This window comes from Thermobia domestica, chromosome 11 (assembly GCF_964235325.1).
Source record: "Thermobia domestica chromosome 11, izTheDome1.hap1.1, whole genome shotgun sequence".
NCBI classification, from domain to species: Eukaryota; Metazoa; Arthropoda; class Insecta; order Zygentoma; family Lepismatidae; genus Thermobia; species Thermobia domestica.
The window spans coordinates 55,019,708-55,036,739 of record NC_137464.1 but is presented as its reverse complement, the minus strand read 5'-3'; the positions used below and the strand labels follow the sequence as shown (position 1 = coordinate 55,036,739).

Sequence of the window (17,032 nt, the reverse complement as noted above, 5' to 3'; positions counted from 1 at the left end):
CCGCGTAGCGTAGTCGCTAACGCTCTCGGCTTTGGTCAGATCGGTCCCGGGTTTGATTCACAGTGGGGACACTCGGTTAGAAAGTGGGTATGAGCTTTTTCAGGCTAACCATCCTCTGTGAGGTTTTACTGAGTTTTCCTCATTCACACCAGGCAAATGTTGGGAATGTACCTAACATGGTGGTCCCAGGTCATATCCTTTCTTCCCTCATTTCTTTCTTAATTTCCAATTCCCTCAGTGTGATCGCTGAGGAACGTCATGTCTCATGTGAGTAAAGGGCTAACAGGCCATGGCTGCCAAAAACCAAGAAACCAAGAAATCCTAATCCTAATGCTAATCAGATAATCATAATATGGAGTATTTCACTTAAAGAAAAGAATGCGATTTCGTTTCCACCATTTTGTAAAAATCAAATGAAATCTTTGAGTTTTACGTCCCACGCTTATGCCGGTTAGGCTAAAGGAGACGGTGATGATGAGTAACGAATGAAATGGTGGAATCAAGAAAGTGGGAGGAAACGGGAGAACCCCGAGAAAATCCACGCACACGGTGTTTGTTCATCACAAAGTTGACTTGGCGGGGGCTGGGATCGAACCCGGGACCCCTAACACCAGAGGTGAACGCTCTACCAGTGAGCCACCGCGGCCCCCACCATTTTGTAGTGGCAGATATCTAAACAAGTATACATATTTAAAGTCATAGTACACCCATATATACTCAGTGATCATTCAAGAGCATGCATGCCTTATGGTTCTTATTGTGGATTACCAGTACTTCCGTAGTTCTACTTTCCACCCGCCATGTATTGAAATTCCCTCAAGGAAGAAATCTGAAGTCATCGCTGTATACGCTTTTTACAGACTTCCACCATCTCGAAGTATTTCAAATTTCAAATATTTATTCCAGTCTTCCTACTACTATGATTACACTTATAAAAAAAAAAAAAAAAATAAGGCAAACCAAAACTACAAATTAATATTATTAAATAATGTAATAGTTAATCTTTGTAATAAGGGCTACCATGCTCAACATTTCTAGTAAGTAAACCCAATTTCGTAATTAGCAACTTGGAGAAAATTAACACATACATATTTATTTACAGTGTACATATAACGTTCATATACTGTATGTATACAACACCACGAATAGTCAAATATTGACTTAGTGATATGATATTAGGGTTTCCTAAGAGGAAACAGTACGACAAAGTATCAACAAGTAAAGAAAAAGAAAACGAAACATTTCTTAGAAATAGGACAGGAAATGGAATTATTTTGAATTCTCTTCGAATCAAAACAAGAATACGAAGCCCAAAGAAGGAAATTTGTTTCCTTTAAAGTAATTTCCTGTGTTTGAGGAGGAAGTTTTCTACGTCCCGTAACAATACACTTGAGTGTAACTATTCTGGAAATATGATTTTCATTTTGAGACTGAAATGATATCTGTTGATGATGTCCGCTGTAATTTCCTTTAAATTCTGCACTATAAAGTTAAAAAAATACTGTTAAGAGCTTTCTATAAGTAAAATATGCTCGAAATGTTGCACAGTGATTCAATACTTATAGCAGTGGCTCATATAACCTTAACAGTGATTGTAACAGTGGCGCATATAATCCTAACAGTGATTTAATACTGGTGTATGGAATCGTAACAGTAATTCAATACTTGTAAGAATAGTGGATATAATCCCGAAACTGATTTAAAATTTGTAACATTCGTGCATATAATTCTAAAAGTGATTCAAAACTTGTATCACTGGCGCAATACTCGTAACAGTGATTCAATGCTTGTAACAGTGGTGCATAGTCCTAACACTGATTCAATATTTGTATCAGTGGTATGTTTAATCCTAACAGTGATGCAAATTCTACTGGTAAACAAATCCTGACTTAGTAGACCTCAAAGTTCATTGACACAGAAACGAAAGCTTGCCAATGGATATTAACCTTTGCTATTTCAGTTCAATAGTAAAGATATATATTTATTTAGTCACCTTTATAACTACATCCCAAAGATGCTGCTTTCTTTGATACAGTTCATCCAAGTAAGTGACTGCTTTTTGAACAGTGTTCCACAAGCTGATATATTTTAGAGAAATATACTGCAGTCAACTGGTATATACAATAGTAAATGTGAAGTGATGACTACTGATAGTCTGTAATTTTGAGGATATAACTATAAAATCTATTCTGGAAAATTTAATTACTCGAATTTTTTTTAAAGTGCGATAAAATTAGAATATTTATTAGCTTTTTAAATTAATGTCATTTAAGAGATACACACAAAAGAAATTTCATTTCGCAGAACTAGTGTACTGTTCTCTCCAACACAATTTCTAGTTACTCTAGAAAACCTGTGCATAAGTAATACTTTTCTTTGATTCACTAATCACAGCATGCGCACAAACTACGTGGGTGCTCCGGGGCTCCAGCACCCACACAAATAAACTTGTGGGTGTGATGACACCACAAGATTTTTAGTTCGATAGAAACAAAATAAAATAAATATTTCTTATTTGCCACTATCAAAAAATAATAAGCAATTAAAACATTGAGGTTTAAGTTAAACTTTCTAACCTCTATAACATAATTGTTTGTTTCAAATGAGTTTCTGTGAAGGCAACTAAGCAACGCACTCCCCCTTCCTTGCCTGTCAAAGGCAGTCACCACAATAAAAAAATTGAACTATATTGTGAATGGAATCGCCTCTTTTCGGCTTGAGTCACAGCACAGCCCTTTATGATAGTGCTCATAAAAGATTTTAACTAAAAGGAAATCAATAATAAAAAAAATATTGAAACTCCCTTGAAAACACATAACACGCCCCACCATTGATACGCACCCACATAAATTTTGGAAAGTCGGCGCCGTTGAACCACAGACACAACATTACACCTGTTATATCTATGATATGTTACTTCCCAAATAGCACATACTGCCCAAATACATACATATTATTAATTATCCCTACAAAATGTTCTTAGGACGGAGGGGCATTTCTTATACGATCTATGATACACTCATCTGAAGTCTTCTGCCATGGCTCACTCTAAAAAGTACGTCTACTGTTAAATCTACTAAATGCTTCCTACCTACAGTAATCCTCTCCATCTGAAATCGGATTTGATTAATTGAGCTCCCTTGTGTCTATATGGATAGTGTACGCGTCTTTGGCGGAGACCGGATTCAATTCCCGGTAGAAGTTCATGTAATTCGGATCTCAAATTAAACTGTAGGGCCACGTCTAATACAGCTTCTTTACTGAAAGGGACGCCAAATTCAAATCAAATCAACAGATTAGATTTACTTTTTTAATTCTTTGAAGTTCTTGTATAAATGTCTGCATATTTTAACTATTTTCTCCTCGACCCCGAAAAGTTTCCGTAATAATTTTTTCATCATTATTCGTCTTGTTGGTAGTCGTATGCTCAAGAAGTTTAGATGTCTTAGTTGTATTTGAGAGGTAAGTTCAGAGAGGATATTGAATATCTTTTAGAGATTGTAATGAAGTGGTTCCCAACCTTCTTTGCCTTGAGTGCCTTTGCAAACCTTGAATACTTCACGTCCCTACCTTTTCTGCTCGTTGGTCTAATTCTTTTCGCGATTTCAGCTGCAATATTAAATTCTCAAATCTTTATTATTATTATTATTATTATTATTATTATTATTATTATTATTGTATAACTGAAGAATTGATAATGGTATTCTGTCATATTATGTGGCATATTTTCCAAGTGAGTCTTTCTTGTGTAGGCCAAGCCAAAATGAAATTCAGTTACTATGCAGTATTTCTACTTACTACTACTAATACTACGAGCCAGCAGCAAGCATGAAATGAATTGCAACAAAAGGTTTTGCAGGAGATATACTATCGGCTTTATGCGTGCCGTGTTGCGCGAAGCAACAAAAGGTTTTGCATGAGATAGACTATCGGTTTTATCGTGCCGTGTTACGCGAGGCAACAAAACATTTTGCTGGAGATAGACTATCGGCTTTATGCGTGCCGTGTTACGAGAGGTAACAAAAGGTTTTGCAGGAGGTAGACTATCGGCTTTATGCTGCCGTGTTACGCGAAGTACTCACGTAGAACAGTAGTGATATGCTTGAAGAAAACTTTGACAGCTTAACTTTCTTAACACATTTTCACAAAAACATATGTTTATTAGATTTCAGAGGGTAAATTTGTGAAATTGGGTCCATTATTTTGATTTGCCCTGTACTTGAAATATCTTCTAGATATACTGTGTAAGGTTATTTGTGTCAATGACAAATTGAAGGAAATAGGGACACAAGAGCGGGTCGTTTCATTTACGAGTTAATTTGAATTCGATAATTAATCGTCATCGTACGAGAAATATAGTAGAATGAATTCATATTTACATTTGCAAACAAGTGTAATGATTGGCTTTGGCATTTCATTTATTTTTTTTTTTTATTAGCAACATAGCTAAATGGTGACTTTAATTTAACGTACATATGGTGATTGATAATATCCTATCTTGGATTAGGTTATGTAGTGCCTATTGACCTTCCAGATACCAGTATACATATACATTTGTATATTTTCTATATGTATGTATGACGCAAACTAAGCTTCAATGACTATTTTTGTGTTTGTATGTGGGGAAACGGCAGATTAATACGGTGCTCATCCAATGGCTTTCAAAGGAGATGAGCATGAACGCTGAGATAGCAATTTGTTTCGTTGATTTCTGTGTTCATTTGGATGACGCGCGATGGATGATCAAGCAGACAGTGATGGTGACATGTTGCCATTTATCAGTTGCTACGAGAAATGGTTTGGAAGTTCCCTTTTTTTCTGTTTTCTCTTTTTTATTCACTACCCAAAATGACAATTATTTTCCAATCAAAAATGATAGAAATTGAAACAAAGAACAATTAATAGGAATATTTCGGCTCCTATTTGTTATTTCAGTTTTATTTTAGGTCCTGGAAACACAAAATTTGCCAAAAGTTGAGGTAAATTAATTCTCACGGTGTCTCGTATGATTCAAAAGCCAGATTTCAATTTCGGTAGTGATATTAATTTCCTTCTTGAAGAGTAAACGTTCTCTAAACCAATACAGAATCGAAGCTAATTCCAATCAATGCCGTAACTTAGATTCTTGCTGGGGGCAAGCATTAATACGCGTATTTGGGCCCCCTAGAAAAAGTTGTTTTTCCCATTTTTGGGCCCCCACTTTCCATCTTTCTCTTCCTCTTTATGTTCCCTCCCGCACGGTACGGTTTGCGGGACCGTTAGTTACGCCTCTGGGCCCGTTCCATATATGACAGTTTAATTAAGGGGACAATATTGACAAATCTCACAGCCATGCGAATAAATATTATTTCTAGTTTCCTCTATAGTGGACATTTTGCACTGAAATGGACCCACGACTCATTTTTGTTCTATTTAAATTTTGTGTGCTGTTTTGTTTATGTAATGTAGTGAACCTGTTTCATGCTTCATTTGTAATTTCATGTTCTTATCGTATATGTAGTATGAAAATTTTGTCTTAAAGTGGGTCTCCCTCGAACGGTGGCGAGATTCCCTAGGGGTGTCAGTTGTCCCCTGCCCCCCACAAATTACGGACCTGATTCCAATTTTCTATAAGTGGAAATATGACATACTTGTAAGCCGGTTAACTCTAACCCAAAGGGTATTTGTATTATTCTCAGTTTATATGAGGCCATGGAACCCATGGCTTTTTGAGTGACCTCTCATTTTTTCATTCTAGTGCTATTTTGTCATATGTTCTTTCCTCTTATTATTAGATCACGTTATCTCACCTTAAAGGGCATAAAAAAGACATTTAATACTGAAAGTGTAACATTTCTGCATTGAGTTTTTAATAAAGCGTTATTTACAAATTAGGTAATGACAATGTGATTTCAAGTCTTGGTCAAGAAAATTATGTTGAGCGCAAACGTTAATGAAACATAACTTCGCTTATCATACGAAATAGGAAGATGAATTTCAAATAAATTCATATCTAGTACTATATAAACATTTTTCTATTCTCTCTTTCTCCCTCTCAGCGGGGCCGCGAAGCACAGTGGTAGAGAGTTCACCTCTGATGCGTGGATTGCCTGGTTTAATCCAACTTCGCGCCAACTGAACTTTGTGGTGGTCAAACACCGTATGCAAGTTTTGTCTTAGGGTTCTCCTGTTTCCTCCCACTTTCTTCATTCCACCAAATCATGCATTTCTCATCCTCACCGTCTCCTTCAGGCTAACCGGTATAAATGTGGGACGTAAAACTTAAAAATTTCATTTCATTTTTTTCCTCTGTGGTCAATAAGTTATGTGACACGAAAAACGAATATAAATAGCGGGTTGCATAAAGTCATAATCGACGACAAATTGGTATTACTATTGTCCAATTAACAACTCCTTTCTCAGACTTCTAACTCGTTCACTTGGGGATTTGTGAAATACTTCCAAAAACGGTTTCTGCTAGTATTCATTTAATTTTTTTCTCGAATCTTTTCATTTTTTTTTATTGATTCCATATTTAATGTTAGAGAGACGGCTAAGAGAATCTTAGTAGTAAAGTGATATCTTTTATAATTACCATAAGAAGTGATAATACATCGTTTACAACAAAAGATATGAAAAATCTAAATTAAAATCTAATGATCAGAAGCAGATATTAGGTCTATTTATAAAATAGATTGAATTGTTTTAACATGGGCGTTTGAGTGCCAGAGTCCTGTAAATGTCAAACAAAAAATTTTCAGTCATTTGCACGAACTGCCTCTTGATGCCATTGTTTACTAAAGGAGATGTTAACTTCTCGGGAAACACGGGTTATTCAGTGCTGGAATGGTGGTGATTTCTTGTTACTTTGTTAAAACTTATGGAAAAGTTTCGGGTCCAATTTTCTCGAAAATATGAACGTAGCACATAGGTTACCCTGGCACTAAACTTTCTATATAAATTTCCTTTTAATTACTGGAATATATATTGACAACCCAGTTGATCACAGTTGAAATCATTCAATACAGATTATATCTGGGGTCTTTTACTGGAACCGAAACCAGCGTCTCCAACATGACAACCCAGTCACTCTGTGCCTAATTTGGGGATGCTATTTGAGTGATACTGAGCGCCTTCCACTCACCATCTAGAATGAGTGGGAATGATCTCATATACATGTGCGAGAGGTTAACTAAATTTCCATATACCAATGGGGATTAATTCTGATAATAAAACATTTACTTCAATCATTCAATAACAATTATATTTCTTTTAAATAAAAGTTGTGAATGTAAGTGTTGTGATGTGTTTACGGATAATCGGAATATTTGCCAGTCGAGTATCGCCGATCGAGTATTGAGCCTTTGAGACCTGAATAGGAGTAACACATACCTGATATCTTCAAATGACGCTCCACTGATGATCTAGGTGTTGGATGTAGTATCGCCAAGTTGATACTCCCAATTAATGATTGATGTAGACGAGCATTGAGTTTGGTATACTCCCAAATGCTAACGATGACTCGATGTTCTCCGCAGATAGAATATTGTATTCTAAGTTGACTGTTAGTTGACTGTCAGTTGACTGTCCCGCTGTCTTTGACTAAACATTCAAAGACCGATCTTGTAGACTGATCCTTCAAGACTCATCTAAAAGCTGATCCTGAAGACTGATCTTCCAAGACTGATCATCCAAGACTGATCCTGAAGACCTCTCGTCTCCCAGTTTTGTTCACCTTGGTCCTTCTCCTGTCGTCTGCTGGACGGCACGTGTGACCCCCTTTCACTTGGAAAAACAAATTCTTTCCTTGTGTCAAGACTCAAAAACTGCAACTCGCGACACACTCCGATTTCTCGATTCTAAGCAATTTCATCATATCCGTGAATGTGTGAAATGTTCACAAAAGCTTACAATCTCTCTTTCCATAATGTACAGAATTTGGCCTATGCAAGAATTGACTCATTGTCTGCATTGTCTTCCTGCATTGGCAGACTCTCGATGAAACATTTTATTTACATCATTTCGCTGACCATTGAATAATAATATTCCTCAGCTTGCATTTAACTTAACTCGTAACAATTATTCACCTTCACCTTATTATTTTATAAAACGCGATCTTTGCAAAATAAATAAACATTGATTGAAAATAAAATTATTATACATAATCTTTCGATTTAAAAACGAATACTGCCACAATATTGAGTAATGTCAGGTGCATAGACTTCATATACTTTCGTAACACATTGCTATAGGTAGTATATCCGCTCAATTCCTTGATGGACTTTCTAGTGTCATAATAACTAAAAATATTTTCTTACAAAGAGAAATAGCAACCAATATTACTCATTAATTTTGAGATTTTGCTATTGCTATAAATAATCTCAATAATACACAATTCATATATGCATTAATGAGTATCGAGCGTAGGGTAGTTTATCTAAAGACAATTCATTAAGATGAACATAACATGGTTTTAATTGTTAAAATGTTTTAACGTTTCATGCAAAAGATGTCATAATTTTTTATGCAACGTTAAGATACAGAGAAAAATTGTAGCTATATATTTTGGACTCATTCACAGCATGTGTAAAGCTGAGTAAAAAATATTTAAATATTTGAAACAAATAATCAAAATAACAAATGTGCTCTTTTTAAGGCACTTCTCAAAATTGCATCAAATTGTGATTCTTTTGTTTTCTCTTTTAGTATTTAATGTGATATTGAACCGTGTGGAAACAATTTATTGTGATTTTTACAAATAACTATATATATATATATTTGTTTTTATTGCTCTATTCCGTAATAATATTTTTGTCCCTTTGTTGAGAGTTAGAATTGTATATAATATCATATTGCACTTTGAGTGTGTTATATATTTTACAATATATTTGAAAACATTTATATTTTCACGTTTGGAAACAATAACTACAACGTGATAACTCATTGTGGTTGTTTTGTTTTAGAATATGTGATACTAGTCTGTGTGACGATGAAAGCACAGCGAAATGTTTCTCGTGTTTAAAACAATGTAGTTACAATGACATAACACTTTCTGTTTTCTCTTATTATTTGAAAGTGTACAATATTTGTTACCTGATAGAGAAAACTACTTTCCCATGTGATTAATGCAAATTGTTAAAATGTAATGTAGTATTTAGATTGTTCTTCTATTTTGCAACACATGACACTTTGAGACGTTAAATATTCCTTACACTCAAATATTTACACTATCCTATCTTATTTTGATTGCTTGATTTCACAATGTATGATATTTTGTTTCTTAATTGTAAGAACTGTGCGATTGCTTGATTTCACAATGTATGATATTTTGTTTCTTAATTGTAAAAACTGTGCGATTGCTTGATTTCACAATGTATGATATTTTGTTTCTTAATTGTAAGAACTGTGCGATTGCTTGATTTCACAATGTATGATATTTTGTTTCTTAATTGTAAGAACTGTGCGATTGCTTGATTTCACAATGTATGATATTTTGTTTCTTAATTGTAAGAACTGTGCGATTGCTTGATTTCACAATGTATGATATTTTGTTTCTTAATTGTAAAAACTGTGAGATTGCTTGATTTCATAATGTATGATATTTTGTTTCTTAATTGTAAAAACTGTGCATTACTATTCGTCGTTAGAACAAATATCTACAACGTGATACGACAATTTGGTTACTTTACTTTAGAATGCATAATACTGTGTTATCTGATTGTGAAAACTTTGGAAAAATTCCTCGAGTTTAACGCAAGTGTTATCATATTACGCTTGCTTTTATTTAAAGATGTTATTTGTGATATTATTGAGTTTCGTTCTCTTGAAAGTGTGAAGATCAAATATTGTTCCAACAGTGACATTTTGATGTAGAGGCGAAAAAAAAGGTGATGTGGTAAAGTAACGAAACATGGAGGAAAAAAAGAGGATAAAAGATGAGATGCTTTGTCGTCGTCATAGAAATATGTGGGTATATGTATACGTATGTGTATTTGTAATGTTTGGCCACTCCCATCGAGAAGCGCGACGACTACACAATGAGAGCAGATATAATCATTTGCTAGTGATGGCGCCACTGTATAAAGGCAGAAGACAAATCACGTATTGTACCACGTAGCAATTATCCACGAAGCTCGAGTTTAGCATGAATATCGTTGCGTGGGCACGCACAAAGCATTTTGTACACGTTTATAATAGGCAGTGATACGAGACGTGTGAAAGCCTATAGATATCTGATGATGATTTTCTCATCCCCCAAGGAGTGTTTGCTATCGTTTTATTTTTATATCGACTACTTTAGTGGCCTATGTTTTCTCAGTAGATTTTGAAACTCAAATCACATTTTTTTATCTAAGAATATATATATATATATATACCAGAGACAATTTTAATTTTTGGGGCTCTTTCATTATTAGTTAAATTGCCCCATGTTAACAAATATGCACACTCTTAATTTTTTGATAGGGGCTGCGGTGGTTCAGTAGTAGAGCGTTCATCTCAGGTGCGTTGGGTCCCTAGTTCAATCCAAGCTTGCACTATGTAAGATTCGTGGTGGACAAACATCTTGTATGTGGGGGTTCTACTGTTTCCTCCCACTTTATTCATTCCATTCCACTATTTCATTCATTTCTCACAATCATTGTTTCTTTAAGCCTACAGGACATGACCGTAGGAAGATTTAATTTCCTTTCATTTTAAGTTTTTGACGACCCTCCCAACTGGTCCGTCGGCCAACAAGCTAGCCACTTTTATTTTATTTAATAAATAATTCACTCCGACCCGAACAGTTGTCTCCACTGTTGCTTAATTAATCTTTTGTTTCCATACTCTGCTTACTCCAACAGGGCAGGAAAACGAACACAGAAACGCCAGAGATAGTTCAAAATGTGGGACTCGAACCCACAATAAGATTGGGAGTCGTAATCTGAAGCGAAACGCCTGAGACAACTCGCCTATTGTCACCGGCTTAGACCAGTGGGGAGGGTAGTCAAAAATACGAGTTGGCATATCTATTTGTTAACATGAGAGACAATTCTACTAACAAAGTAAGAAGCTAATAAAGTTCTGGTTTCAATTCCCAATGGTGGATTCTTGAAATTTGAATGCATTACAGTGGCTTGGATTCCATCTTAAACTGTACAACCAGCGACAAAACTTCTTTCCGTTTGATGAAATTAGCTTTGTAAATAAGTTACGAATGGAAGGACAAATTTGAGTACATTTTTCAGTAAAGTAAAACGAATGTAACTTTCTGTACGTTCATGCCACACCACCATTGTACGTTTCAGCTATACCACCATTATTACCCAAATATATTTTACCAAACGGAAAGAACTTTTATACCTGAGTGTACATTCACGTTTCATATATCCTCGGCGCTGAAAGGAGCTCCAAATTTCAACTCAATCATGCATCGAATTGACTAAAAAAAAATAGTTTATTTATTTTTTCTCGAATCTCAAAAATTCAAAAATAAAAATAAATTATTCATTGTTTATTATCTTTACTATTATGCTAGATATACGTATAACAAATATTCTAGAATAACTCGGTTCGTATATTCGTCTCTAGATAGATTTAAGGGTAACAATGGTCAGATACGACAAGAAAGATTTTCATATGATTGCAAGTGCTCTTAGAATAGTTTGCGATGGTATAGTAAATCCCCGAAGTTATACTAGCGCCTTTTTCAAACCGTGTGGAGTAATATGCGTATTTCTATAAGCGTGGCTTCTGGTTCGATCCAATATAATCGTATCCACATGTTTTTTTCGGTATTCTCCCACATTAACATTCCATCATTTCTTTCACGATCATTCGCTTTCGCTAATAAATTCTCTTATTTAGTCTGATCACGGTAAAGGTGATAAGACCCTGAAAAAATATTATTAATGATTGAGATCACATCTTAAGTATAGCTTTAATCCCATATTACAGTGGAGTCTCGTTAATTCGAACTTGAATAATTCGCAATATTGGATAATTCGAACAGAAGTCCTTTGCCCTTGAAAACTGTATTGAAAACAATATTAAAAAATCGTGGATAAATCGAACTTTTGAACCTATGTTTTGGTTAATTCGAAGTAAATACAGTTGAAAATTGTTAATGTTGGACAGATGTAAACAGAGAAATACAGTTTTAAAGTGTTTTCAGTTATCCAGATGGAGCCATAGGGAAGAGTAATACAAAAGATAAATATAAAATCTATGTAATGATAAAGATGAAGATGAGTGGGGTAGAAGTAAAGATAGAGAAAGTGTGCCAATCTCATCTTTTTTCATAATTGGTTGAAAATTTAAGATGAATTATTGATAAAGTCAACCAAATGTTATTAATATCGTATTCCACGCAATACGTGAACTTCCAGATTTATTGACCGTACAAAAAAAAAAAAAAAAAAAAATCAAATTTAAGCAAATGAGGATTACGACTTTTTAAAAGTGAGAACAGAATATTCAAATTGTTACTGGTGTTTAATTGTTTTGGCTATTAAATGTATGTTGTAGTGTTGTACGTAAATATATTTTCCATTGTACACGTAGTTCGAATTTTGTGGAGTCAATGTCGTTTGTTAGTTTGCGGTATTCGATCATGCAAATAATAAGCTGCTTTAAAGGTAAAGTCTACACCATATGAATATGTTTTTGATGCACAGTACTTTGGTTTGTTTGTTGTTATATATGTGAAAAAATGTTGTTGGATAATTCGAATTTTGGATAATTCGAAGTTTTTTCGTGTCCCCTCGGACTTTGAATTAAAAAGAGTCCACTGTATCTGGTATTTAAAAAGAAGGGAGTATACTCTAGTTAATTAACCAATCAATCGACTAACCAACTTAAATTACACCATAGGTCCACTTTCTAAACTTTAGCTAAAGAGGCTCTTAAGATATATATATATAAACTCTTACGCTAAAATGAAGTAAATGACTAAGCTATCATAACTTACAAGGAACCTTCGCAAACCGTTGCACAACGATTTTCTTGACTTTTGTAGGTAGAATGTAGATCTAAAATGAGCAAACACGGGTCTTTTTTCCTGCTGAAAAATGGTTTAAGGGACCAAAAGCCTCCTCTGAAATTATTTCTAACACACGCTGAAATCCACAGAAAGACATCAGCAATTGAGGTGAAACTTCATACACAAATAGTAAACGTGAAATGAGTGAACACTTGCTTTTTTTCTTCTCCGATAGAAAACGGTTTAAGTGGGCAGAATCCCTTCAAGGCATAAAGCTCCAAAGATTCCTGGTTGGTACTATTGTTAGTAGGACTAGTGAAGCGATAATTGATTTTTAACTTCATGCTTATATGTGGTGTTAAAGCATTGATTATAATTTATTGTTTAACAATTACACAACTACTTATAACAGACACAATATTGAACCTATACCGATATATTGTGTCAACATATTGAAAACAACTTTATTATCAACAGTTAACGAATATCTAAATTATATATTAAGGATAGTAATTATGGTAATGTATGTATCATACTTTATTGATAACAATTCCACAACCATTTTTAAAGCAAGCATTGAACTTACTGGGATCAGCTACTTGGGCTTTATAAGATTGTAATGTTATTAGGATCATCCTACTGAGCCTTATGAGATTGTAATGTTATTAGGATTGCGCTAGTGGGCCTTATGAGATTGTAATGTTATTAGGATAGCGCTAGTAGGTCTTATAAGATTGTAATGTTATTGGGATCATCCTAGTGGGCATTATAAGATTGTAATGTTATTAGGATTGCGCTAGTGGGCCTTATGAGATTGTAATGTTATTAAGATTAGATAGTTGGGCCTTATAAGATTATGATGTTATTAGGATCGCGCTAGTCGGTCTTATAAGATTGTAACGTTATTGGGATAATCCTAGTGGGCATTATAAGATTGTAATGTTATTAGGATTGCGCTACTGGTCCATATGAGATTGTAATGTTATTAGGACCGTGCTAATAGGTCTTATAAGATTGTAATGTTATTAGGATCATGCTAATAAGTTTATAAGATTGTAATGTTATTAGAATTACGCTAATGGGCCTTATAAGATTGTAATGTTATTAGGATCACGCTAGTGGGTCTTACAAGATTGTAATGCTATTAGGGTCATTCTAGTATGCCTTATAAGTAGGGTCCGGAAGTCGAGGAAAAATTATCTTTTTTACGAGTGCCCGAAGACAAGGCTTAACATAATGTATGTTCATTTTGGGTCACTGTAAGCCAGAAAATGGTGGATTTTATTTGTCCTTTTTTGCCTTTTTCAACGTTTTTCTCTTTATTGGTCTTTTTAAAGCTTTTCATAGGTCTTAATGTATTTTTTTGCAGTTCATTTTTGAACAATAAATTTAGTGGTCATTAACGCGTGTCACCACCACCTCTTAAACATCTTTTCTTCAGTGAAGAAAATTCAAAAGATAAGACATTCTTCAACGACTGGACTGGTAAGACCAGGTTTGCAACAATCAGAAGTCAGATAAGGAGGCGTAACAATGTCCTCCAGCAAGAAGGGCTGAGGGTGGGGAAATTTACTTATTTTAGTTTGTACTTCAGTTTGTGGAAGAAGGAGAGACATTAACCTACCAGAAGCTTGTATTTCTTGAGCATTATATTCATTAAATATGTATTTCTAATTAACTTGGGTCTTACTTTTTCGTCTTTTTTCCAGTTTTTAGGTTTTCTTAAAGATATTTTAGGTCTTTTATAGGTCCTTTTTAGGCAATTTTTAGTTCTTCAACTTCCGATCCCTACTTATAAGATTGTAATGTTATTAGAATCACGCTAGTTGTCCTTATAAGATTGAAATGTTAGTCCGTCCGTCCGTTACTTCACATGATAACTCTTGAGCGAAGGAGAGTTTTTAAATGCTATTTCTTTTCTTTTATATAATAAACAGCTAGAGCAATTATGTCGGCCGAGTTCATTAATGGAATTAGTCCGTTACAATCTTCGCGGGTAATACTAGTTATACATATGTTATCCGTTCATTAATGTCCGTTTTGTGTAACGCTAATGTGCAACCTTCAAAACATTTAATAATTCCAGATTGTCAAGAGTTTATTTATTATCTTTACGTTTCATTATAGTTAACAGTTATAGAACATATTATTGTCATATTACTTTTAATTTTACTGAACACATTATTTTATCGAAGTTACTTTATCCCCGAATAAATAAATACATAATAATACATAAATAAGGAAAAGAAAGATAGAATGTTATTTCACCTATCATTCTTTAGTTAAGAATGAACTAAGTTTTTGTTTCATAATTTAGATATTTGATTTCTGTTAATAATAGAAATGCTTAATGTTTAACTTGTAATTGATTTACTTGCTAAATCGGTTTTGCTTTAACGAGTTTTGGAATAATTCTATGCCCAGGATCGTATAGTTAAATGCATTACGAGCTGATAGGGAGAGCATTTGAGACTTCTTTCTGGTGTCACTGCAGTGCCAGTTGACGCTTCTGTGAGGTTCTGAGCGTTGGAGCGTCAGTGTGTAATAATTTCATTAACCCTATGATTTGTTCTGTCATCGCAAAGAGAGTTGCTTCTGTTCTATTAATATTGTCCCGGTATAAATACGTAATATGCGTGTTATGTTGTTTTTATTTTGATTTTAAAGATGTTTGGTTTACCAAAACTTCTTTAAACAGGGTGTAACGGGAGGTAATGCAAATACTGCGGTAGCAAATTATACGTGACTAATGAAAAACATTCATATAAATCTATATCGCGAAACGCCTAGTTTTTGAGTAAATTGGGGAAAACGAGTAACAATGAAAAACACCACATAAGTATTCACCAATTTATCACTAGTAGTTCCACTAATGAAAGTACATGTTCTTTCGAATGTCCAGTGGTATGTCCTCAAACGCAGGTGGTAGTGTCTCCAGAAACAGAAGGAAAGTCTGTCTATTTAGGTTATTGTTTAGAACGATTGAGTCAAAAAGTATGTCACACACCACGGCACACTACACATTAGCTGAGAATCTGTGCTGAAAGTCTATGGAGATGTTGGCATGCGGATTGGCTATTATTTATGCCATCTCGCGTACAAGTAGCCTCGTCGGTGAACATGATGTACGCGATTAAGTGCTCATTTTGCGTTAACCATGTACACAAGACCACATGTTTCTCTTCGTCACCATTATGAAGGCTTTGTTCACGCTGGAAATGGATGCAAGCTAATGTTCTTCACACTGCCATATGACATCCGACCTCGATCCAACGAGCTATGCGCTTGGTACTTGTTGTGGGTCCAATCGCAGGAGACAATAACCCGAAGGGACAGACTTTCCTTCAGTTTCTGGAGTCACTGCAACATGCGTTTGAGGACATACCACTGATAATTCGAAAAAACATATACTTTCATTAATGGTACTACTAGTAATAAATCGGTGAATACGTACGTGGTATTTTTCGTTGTTACTCCTTTTCCCCAATTTACTCGAAAACTAGTCGTTTCGTGATTTATGTTCATATGAACTTTTCTCATGTACTAGTCACGTACAATCACCTACCGCAGTATTTGCATTACCTCTCGTTACACCCTGTATGATTACCCTCTTGGCTCATGTGTGTGTCTAATTGTCATGGATTAAAAAATGTGTTTCCGTCTGTCTGGGAGACAAAAATGTATCTCTGGCTGTCTGGAAAACAAAAAAGTGTGTCTGTCTCTCCAGGAGACAAATATATATGTCTATCCGTCCGGAAGACAGTAAATATATGTCCAAATATTCACAAGACAAAAAACGTTTGTCTGACTCTCGGAGAGTCAAAATATGTGTGGGAATATCCGGGAGACAAAAAAAATGTGTATATCTCCATGGGAAACAAAACCTTTGTATCCGGCTGTCAGGAAAACAAAAAAGTTTGTTTCTGTCTGTCTGGGTGACAAAAATCTGTGTCTGAATCCCCGACAAAAAAGTGTGTCCGTCTGTCCAGAAGATGTTCAGAAAAGATATTTCTATTACTGATAATCTTTTGTATCTCAAATTCAACGTTGCCTTCCCCAACGTTCTTCTGCCTCTTTTATGTATTCTTCTTA

The 17,032-nt window shown here is 34.7% G+C and overlaps 1 protein-coding gene and 1 long non-coding RNA gene across 2 annotated transcripts in view; one reads left to right on the top strand and one right to left on the bottom strand.

Annotated features, from left to right (window-relative positions):
• Positions 1-7,654, bottom strand: part of LOC145664073 (uncharacterized) — a 249,632-nt gene extending 241,978 nt beyond the window's left edge. Inside the window, exon 1 of the long non-coding RNA XR_014127323.1 lies at positions 7,372-7,654. This is a non-coding gene — a long non-coding RNA (uncharacterized LOC145664073). The remainder of the gene's footprint in view (positions 1-7,371) is intronic.
• The window catches only part of side-VII (sidestep VII transmembrane protein), a gene marked incomplete in the record, with an annotated part of 1,416,899 nt that overhangs the window by 79,667 nt on the left and 1,320,200 nt on the right, over positions 1-17,032 (top strand).